This window comes from Octopus bimaculoides, chromosome 6 (assembly GCF_046866305.1).
Source record: "Octopus bimaculoides isolate indiv1 chromosome 6, ASM4686630v1, whole genome shotgun sequence".
Lineage (NCBI taxonomy): Eukaryota > Metazoa > Mollusca > Cephalopoda > Octopoda > Octopodidae > Octopus > Octopus bimaculoides.
Genome location: NC_142933.1, coordinates 13,842,165 through 13,851,386, shown reverse-complemented (window position 1 = coordinate 13,851,386; position 9,222 = coordinate 13,842,165). Strand labels below are relative to the sequence as shown.

Below are 9,222 nucleotides of genomic sequence, written 5' to 3'. Positions count from 1 at the left end.
CTCTCTCTCTCTCTCTCTCTCTCTCTCTCTCTCCCTATATATATATATATATATATATATATATATATATTGAATATAAATCTTTAACAAAGATAGTGTTAATAGTGACTTTGAAGTTTAGGTCTATTTAACATTCATCGGACAGTCTGACGAAGGTAAAAACAGGTCGAAATCTTCGCAGTCACTCAACCAACACTATTCTTGTTAAAGATAATAAACACATTCTCTACATGTATTGAGTAATCTTTATCTTCAATGTAAAATTATATATTTGTATGCGCATATATATATATATATATATATATATATATATATATATATATATATATATATATGATGTTTATATTGTTGGTAAGAATCAAGTTTCCAAAATTGGAAAAGGAATTCAAAATGAATTGCTTAGATCCAATGGTAGATCTCGTGTCATTCTTACAGGAAATGTGGGTTCGACTCCCACGGACAATGTTTGACATTTTGTGTCCAAAGGGTATTTGTATCACAATATTTATCTGCTATTATTTATACCTTCATCTGCTTCTAGTTTTACCGATCCATATATTAAGAAATTCTTTGTACACCGTTTCGGAAACAAAGTAATATTTTTCTTCGATATTCTAATCTATTTTCCTAGTTTTCACAGATTATTAACACCGAATACATTTCATAAATTATTGCTAAATGTGAATTAGAAGAGAAGCCATAAAGATGTCACTGTAAACCTAGAGTTTCATTTTATTTTAGTAATAATAATTAAAAGTAAAGAAAACTAGGTTTATAGTTTTAAGATGCGACAACATATTGTAAATGTATTTTGCAGCCCTTGAGCTTTGCTGGTTTTCTCAATAGATTATATGAGCATTATATGCAGTGTGTCTTATAATGAACGGACACATTGGAAAGCAAGTAACTAGAGAAGTTTATCCACTGTTTATTTATTTCCATTACTGGGTGCATATTTTCGTGAACAACATCTACCAACATTATGATGGATGTCCGAGCCCCTAGAAACAGCTGTTGAACTCGTAATTCCTTACATCCTCCTTTTTAATTTTCTCTGTCGTTTGTTTTCTGTGCATGTTTTATATATAAATTTGTATATATTTATACTGAGATAGTCATCGTCTAAAAAATCACAAGTCTTTGCTTTCTTTCTGCTTTCATGTACACGCACGCACGCACACACACACACACACACACACACACACACACACACACACACACACACACACACATACACACACACACACACACACACACACATCTATCTATATCTATATCTATCTATCTATCTATGTCTATATGTATGTATGTATATATGTATGTATGTATGTATGTATGTATGTATGTATGTATGTATGTATGTATCTATCTATCTATCTATATATAATATATAAATATATGTAAAATTAATATAAACAGCAGCTTACAATGTTTCACCAAAAAGGAGAGTTATAATTGTTACTGAATGTGACTAGGGTGTTACGAAACACCAACATAGTTAGAAATAAGAGCTAAAATGCTCTAATGCTGTAGTAAACGCACATATATATATATACATACATACATACATACATACAAAAGAATGACAAACACAAACATACACATAAATGTATACATATCCAGTGTGATTAAAAAATATCTCCGTTTTAAAATACTTATTGATTAATAGTAAATGTTTTCTTGAAATTTCTTTGTTTGTTTTTTGAAGTATGAGAATTTAATCTGTAATCGTATAGCTCTTGTCGTTCGTGAATGGGTTAATACCCACTTCGCCAGGAGATAGATGGATCATCGTGGTCCGCATAAGTAGCCAGCCAGCTTCACGGACATCTGCGATGTTTTTCTCAGTTCTGCTGGTTACAGGTCTCTCAGAACATTCATAACTATCCACATTTTTCGACCATCCTGGAAACGTCTGAATCACTCGTACACTTGAGTACGGTTCATACACTCCTCTTCATACGCTTTGGGCAACTTTGAGCAGGCCTCTGAACAGGTATCACCATGATAACTTTCTCTGTCATGGTCAATGCAACGATCACATGCTACACACCTTCCTACCAAGCACTGCTGTAAACAACAAAAACGAGGTAGAACGTTAAAACTTAGTGCGCATATACAACAGAGTTCATAGCCAATCTTTGCCAAGCGGCTTTATTGTGTGTGCTTTAGCTTCGTTACTATGGCAACAGTCAAGATAATCCTTATTGATCAGACCTGGTGCATATACAACTAAACTTCAGGTGGTCATAACAGGGATAACTTTGAGCTAAGGCTTCAAATTTCAGATTGATCTGGAGCCAACAACTAAGCTTAATTCAATTATATTTGGTTAATTCTCTTCAAATCTGCTCTAATTCCTTTCACCAAGCTCCCCGCCTTGCATACACCTACAACAAATGTGGAAATAGATGCAAAATCGACATTTTGTTCGCCGTGCTGCCAATCCATTGATCTTGGCATTTAGAAAATTGTCTAGGGGGAATAACATACAATATTTTCCACCCATGGAAACAATTCAAAAACTAAATATATAAAAATGGTCAGTTGTTTTATCATACATTGATATTCCTCGATATTATAACCTACTCTGTTGAGGAATCTTGATTTGTATGTGTTTGGCGACCACACAGGTGGGGGTGTCAGAAAAAGAAGAAGTACGTAGTTCACTCTACCAAAGCAGACATTGCTCAACGCAGTCTCTGGCTTCCCAGCTCCTCTTCAACCGCCAACCTTCGCCAGTATATAAAAGTAACGTTAAATGATGATGAAAAGGATGACGATGATGATATTGATGATGATATATATTGTTGTGTTTCGGGAGAGTCATTCACATTTAGTGCTTTATCATTTAACACCCTCACAGGTAAAGTTGACCGGTGAATGTGTTAAATAATAAGGCATTAAAAGAGAATGACTCTCCCCAGACACAACAAAATATGCTTCAACACACGAGCTGACATAAAGAATCTTGCAAACTGTTGTGTTGACGCACCCAGGCGAAGAAGTAGGATCTCCCAAGACATATAAATAAAGGTAGTCTGGCCGCGGAAGGTGTGTTGAGTAGCAATCGAGTAGCAGTTGTGTAGCGGTTGAGTAGAGATCATCCCAAGGTGCTAGATAGCAGTCGCATTGAGGCATAACCCAAATCAAATCCCAAAACGAAATCTCTCTCTCTCTCTCTCTCTCTCTCTCTCTCTCTCTCTATATATATATATATATATATATATATATATATATATATATATATATATATATTGAATATAAATCTTTAACAAAGATAGTGTTAATAGTGACTTTGAAGTTTAGGTCTATTTAACATTCATCGGACAGTCTGACGAAGGTAAAAACAGGTCGAAATCTTCGCAGTCACTCAACCAACACTATTCTTGTTAAAGATAATAAACACATTCTCTACATGTATTGAGTAATCTTTATCTTCAATGTAAAATTATATATTTGTATGCGCATATATATATATATATATATATATATATATATATATATATATATACATATATGATGTTTATATTGTTGGTAAGAATCAAGTTTCCAAAATTGGAAAAGGAATTCAAAATGAATTGCTTAGATCCAATGGTAGATCTCGTGTCATTCTTACAGGAAATGTGGGTTCGACTCCCACGGACAATGTTTGACATTTTGTGTCCAAAGGGTATTTGTATCACAATATTTATCTGCTATTATTTATACCTTCATCTGCTTCTAGTTTTACCGATCCATATATTAAGAAATTCTTTGTACACCGTTTCGGAAACAAAGTAATATTTTTCTTCGATATTCTAATCTATTTTCCTAGTTTTCACAGATTATTAACACCGAATACATTTCATAAATTATTGCTAAATGTGAATTAGAAGAGAAGCCATAAAGATGTCACTGTAAACCTAGAGTTTCATTTTATTTTAGTAATAATAATTAAAAGTAAAGAAAACTAGGTTTATAGTTTTAAGATGCGACAACATATTGTAAATGTATTTTGCAGCCCTTGAGCTTTGCTGGTTTTCTCAATAGATTATATGAGCATTATATGCAGTGTGTCTTATAATGAACGGACACATTGGAAAGCAAGTAACTAGAGAAGTTTATCCACTGTTTATTTATTTCCATTACTGGGTGCATATTTTCGTGAACAACATCTACCAACATTATGATGGATGTCCGAGCCCCTAGAAACAGCTGTTGAACTCGTAATTCCATACATCCTCCTTTTTAATTTTCTCTGTCGTTTGTTTTCTGTGCATGTTTTATATATAAATTTGTATATATTTATACTGAGATAGTCATCGTCTAAAAAATCACAAGTCTTTGCTTTCTTTCTGCTTTCATGTACACGCACGCACGCACACACACACACACACACACACACACACACACACACACACACACACACACACACACACACACACACACACATACACACACACACACACACACACATCTATCTATATCTATATCTATCTATCTATCTATGTCTATATGTATGTATATATGTATGTATGTATGTATGTATGTATGTATGTATGTATGTATGTATGTATGTATGTATGTATGTATCTATCTATCTATCTATATATAATATATAAATATATGTAAAATTAATATAAACAGCAGCTTACAATGTTTCACCAAAAAGGAGAGTTATAATTGTTACTGAATGTGACTAGGGTGTTACGAAACACCAACATAGTTAGAAATAAGAGCTAAAATGCTCTAATGCTGTAGTAAACGCACATATATATATATACATACATACATACATACAAAAGAATGACAAACACAAACATACACATAAATGTATACATATCCAGTGTGATTAAAAAATATCTCCGTTTTAAAATACTTATTGATTAATAGTAAATGTTTTCTTGAAATTTCTTTGTTTGTTTTTTGAAGTATGAGAATTTAATCTGTAATCGTATAGCTCTTGTCGTTCGTGAATGGGTTAATACCCACTTCGCCAGGAGATAGATGGATCATCGTGGTCCGCATAAGTAGCCAGCCAGCTTCACGGACATCTGCGATGTTTTTCTCAGTTCTGCTGGTTACAGGTCTCTCAGAACATTCGTAACTATCCACATTTTTCGACCATCCTGGAAACGTCTGAATCACTCGTACACTTGAGTACGGTTCATACACTCCTCTTCATACGCTTTGGGCAACTTTGAGCAGGCCTCTGAACAGGTATCACCATGATAACTTTCTCTGTCATGGTCAATGCAACGATCACATGCTACACACCTTCCTACCAAGCACTGCTGTAAACAACAAAAACGAGGTAGAACGTTAAAACTTAGTGCGCATATACAACAGAGTTCATAGCCAATCTTTGCCAAGCGGCTTTATTGTGTGTGCTTTAGCTTCGTTACTATGGCAACAGTCAAGATAATACTTATTGATCAAACCTCGTGCATATACAACTAAACTTCAGGTGGTCATAACAGGGATAACTTTGAGCTAAGGCTTCAAATTTCAGATTGATCTGGAGCCAACAACTAAGCTTAATTCAATTATATTTGGTTAATTCTCTTCAAATCTGCTCTAATTCCTTTCACCAAGCTCCCCGCCTTGCATACACCTACAACAAATGTGGAAATAGATGCAAAATCGACATTTTGTTCGCCGTGCTGCCAATCCATTGATCTTGGCATTTAGAAAATTGTCTAGGGGGAATAACATACAATATTTTCCACCCATGGAAACAATTCAAAAACTAAATATATAAAAATGGTCAGTTGTTTTATCATACATTGATATTCCTCGATATTATAACCTACTCTGTTGAGGAATCTTGATTTGTATGTGTTTGGCGACCACACAGGTGGGGGTGTCAGAAAAAGAAGAAGTACGTAGTTCACTCTACCAAAGCAGACATTGCTCAACGCAGTCTCTGGCTTCCCAGCTCCTCTTCAACCGCCAACCTTCGCCAGTATATAAAAGTAACGTTAAATGATGATGAAAAGGATGACGATGATGATATTGATGATGATATATATTGTTGTGTTTCGGGAGAGTCATTCACATTTAGTGCTTTATCATTTAACACTCTCACAGGTAAAGTTGACCGGTGAATGTGTTAAATAATAAGGCATTAAAAGAGAATGACTCTCCCCAGACACAACAAAATATGCTTCAACACACGAGCTGACATAAAGAATCTTGCAAACTGTTGTGTTGACGCACCCAGGCGAAGAAGTAGGATCTCCCAAGACATATAAATAAAGGTAGTCTGGCCGCGGAAGGTGTGTTGAGTAGCAATCGAGTAGCAGTTGTGTAGCGGTTGAGTAGAGATCATCCCAAGGTGCTAGATAGCAGTCGCATTGAGGCATAACCCAAATCAAATCCCAAAACGAAATCTCTCTCTCTCTCTCTCTCTCTCTCTCTCTCTCTCTCTCTCTCTCTCCCTATATATATATATATATATATATATATATATATATATTGAATATAAATCTTTAACAAAGATAGTGTTAATAGTGACTTTGAAGTTTAGGTCTATTTAACATTCATCGGACAGTCTGACGAAGGTAAAAACAGGTCGAAATCTTCGCAGTCACTCAACCAACACTATTCTTGTTAAAGATAATAAACACATTCTCTACATGTATTGAGTAATCTTTATCTTCAATGTAAAATTATATATTTGTATGCGCATATATATATATATATATATATATATATATATATATATATATATATATATATATGATGTTTATATTGTTGGTAAGAATCAAGTTTCCAAAATTGGAAAAGGAATTCAAAATGAATTGCTTAGATCCAATGGTAGATCTCGTGTCATTCTTACAGGAAATGTGGGTTCGACTCCCACGGACAATGTTTGACATTTTGTGTCCAAAGGGTATTTGTATCACAATATTTATCTGCTATTATTTATACCTTCATCTGCTTCTAGTTTTACCGATCCATATATTAAGAAATTCTTTGTACACCGTTTCGGAAACAAAGTAATATTTTTCTTCGATATTCTAATCTATTTTCCTAGTTTTCACAGATTATTAACACCGAATACATTTCATAAATTATTGCTAAATGTGAATTAGAAGAGAAGCCATAAAGATGTCACTGTAAACCTAGAGTTTCATTTTATTTTAGTAATAATAATTAAAAGTAAAGAAAACTAGGTTTATAGTTTTAAGATGCGACAACATATTGTAAATGTATTTTGCAGCCCTTGAGCTTTGCTGGTTTTCTCAATAGATTATATGAGCATTATATGCAGTGTGTCTTATAATGAACGGACACATTGGAAAGCAAGTAACTAGAGAAGTTTATCCACTGTTTATTTATTTCCATTACTGGGTGCATATTTTCGTGAACAACATCTACCACCATTATGATGGATGTCCGAGCCCCTAGAAACAGCTGTTGAACTCGTAATTCCTTACATCCTCCTTTTTAATTTTCTCTGTCGTTTGTTTTCTGTGCATGTTTTATATATAAATTTGTATATATTTATACTGAGATAGTCATCGTCTAAAAAATCACAAGTCTTTGCTTTCTTTCTGCTTTCATGTACACGCACGCACGCACACACACACACACACACACACACACACACACACACACACACACACACACACACACACACACACACACACACACACACATCTATCTATATCTATATCTATCTATCTATCTATGTCTATATGTATGTATATATGTATGCATGTATGTATGTATGTATGTATGTATGTATGTATGTATGTATGTACGTACGTATATGTGTATGTATGTATGTATCGATCTATCTAGCTATGTATGTATGTATGTATGTATGTATGTATGTATGTATCTATCTATCTATCTATATATAATATATAAATATATGTAAAATTAATATAAACAGCAGCTTACAATGTTTCACCAAAAAGGAGAGTTATAATTGTTACTGAATGTGACTAGGGTGTTACGAAACACCAACATAGTTAGAAATAAGAGCTAAAATGCTCTAATGCTGTAGTAAACGCACATATATATATATATATACATACATACATACATACAAAAGAATGACAAACACAAACATACACATAAATGTATACATATCCAGTGTGATTAAAAAATATCTCCGTTTTAAAATACTTATTGATTAATAGTAAATGTTTTCTTGAAATTTCTTTGTTTGTTTTTTGAAGTATGAGAATTTAATCTGTAATCGTATAGCTCTTGTCGTTCGTGAATGGGTTAATACCCACTTCGCCAGGAGATAGATCGATCATCGTGGTCCGCATAAGTAGCCAGCCAGGAATCTCGACTTAACACCCAGTGACTTTTTTCTTTGGGGTTAGTTAAACAAACAATTCTACTGTACCAAACCAAAGACTTTGGAGGAACTTGAAGGGGAAATGCGAGAAGTTATATGTCTTCCATCTTACAAGAGGTTTCATGTGACATTAGTTGATGCAATTCCGGAACAATTCATGAAGCTGGTGGCGACATCTGGAGCCCATATCGAATTTTAAATAAGACCTCATACTAAATGCTTTCCTCTCATATACATTTTTAAAAATGAAAATTACAAATAATGAATACTTTATAAGTATTTTAAAATAGGGAGTTACTTTTCAATCGCCCTGGATATATAGTACAGGCTTCTTTCAATTACCGTCCACAAAATCCACTCACAAGAACTCTGTCAGCCCCAGGCTATAGTAGCAGACACTTACCCAATGTACCGCGCAGTGAGACTGAATAGGAAACCAGTGGTTAAGAAGCAAGCTTCTTACCACAGAACCACATACATATGTATGTATGTATGTATGTATGTATGTATGTATGTATGTATGTATGTATGTATGTATGCATGTATGTATGTATGTATGTATGCATGTATGCATGCATGTATGTATGTATGTATGTATTGGGTTGGTGCATAATTATTGCGGCTTTTCTCAACAAATTTTATTCAACAAAACCAATAACTATATGTAACAAAAAGATCTTTAAATGAGGGTCTGACCGGCTGCCAAAACCACTGAATATTCATACTGAATTTTGAAAGGTTAGAAAATACAGGTTAAACAATAAATCATCGGAAAGAAAAGAGAAACAGAATTCCCTAGAAACTGTTATTATACTGATGTAAACACTAAGGACTTTGTCACTTTTGTCTCGACTCCTAATCTACTAACATTCTATGAAATACTTTCTTAAAATACTCAATGAAATAAATCACAGGTTATA

General features: G+C 33.8%; 1 protein-coding gene across 4 annotated transcripts in view; it reads left to right on the top strand.

Annotated features, from left to right (window-relative positions):
• Positions 1–3,979: 3,979 nt before the first annotated feature.
• Positions 3,980–9,222, top strand: part of LOC106872970 (peritrophin-44) — a 50,965-nt gene continuing 45,722 nt past the window's right edge. For 2 of the 4 annotated variants that reach the window (XM_089353495.1, XM_089353494.1), the window contains exon 1: positions 3,980–4,208. The gene's annotated coding sequence lies outside the window, so the exon portion shown is untranslated. Of the gene's footprint in view, positions 4,209–7,174; positions 7,413–9,222 lie in introns of those variants that run through there. The other 2 variants (XM_089353493.1, XM_089353492.1) reach the window with 1 other exon arrangement.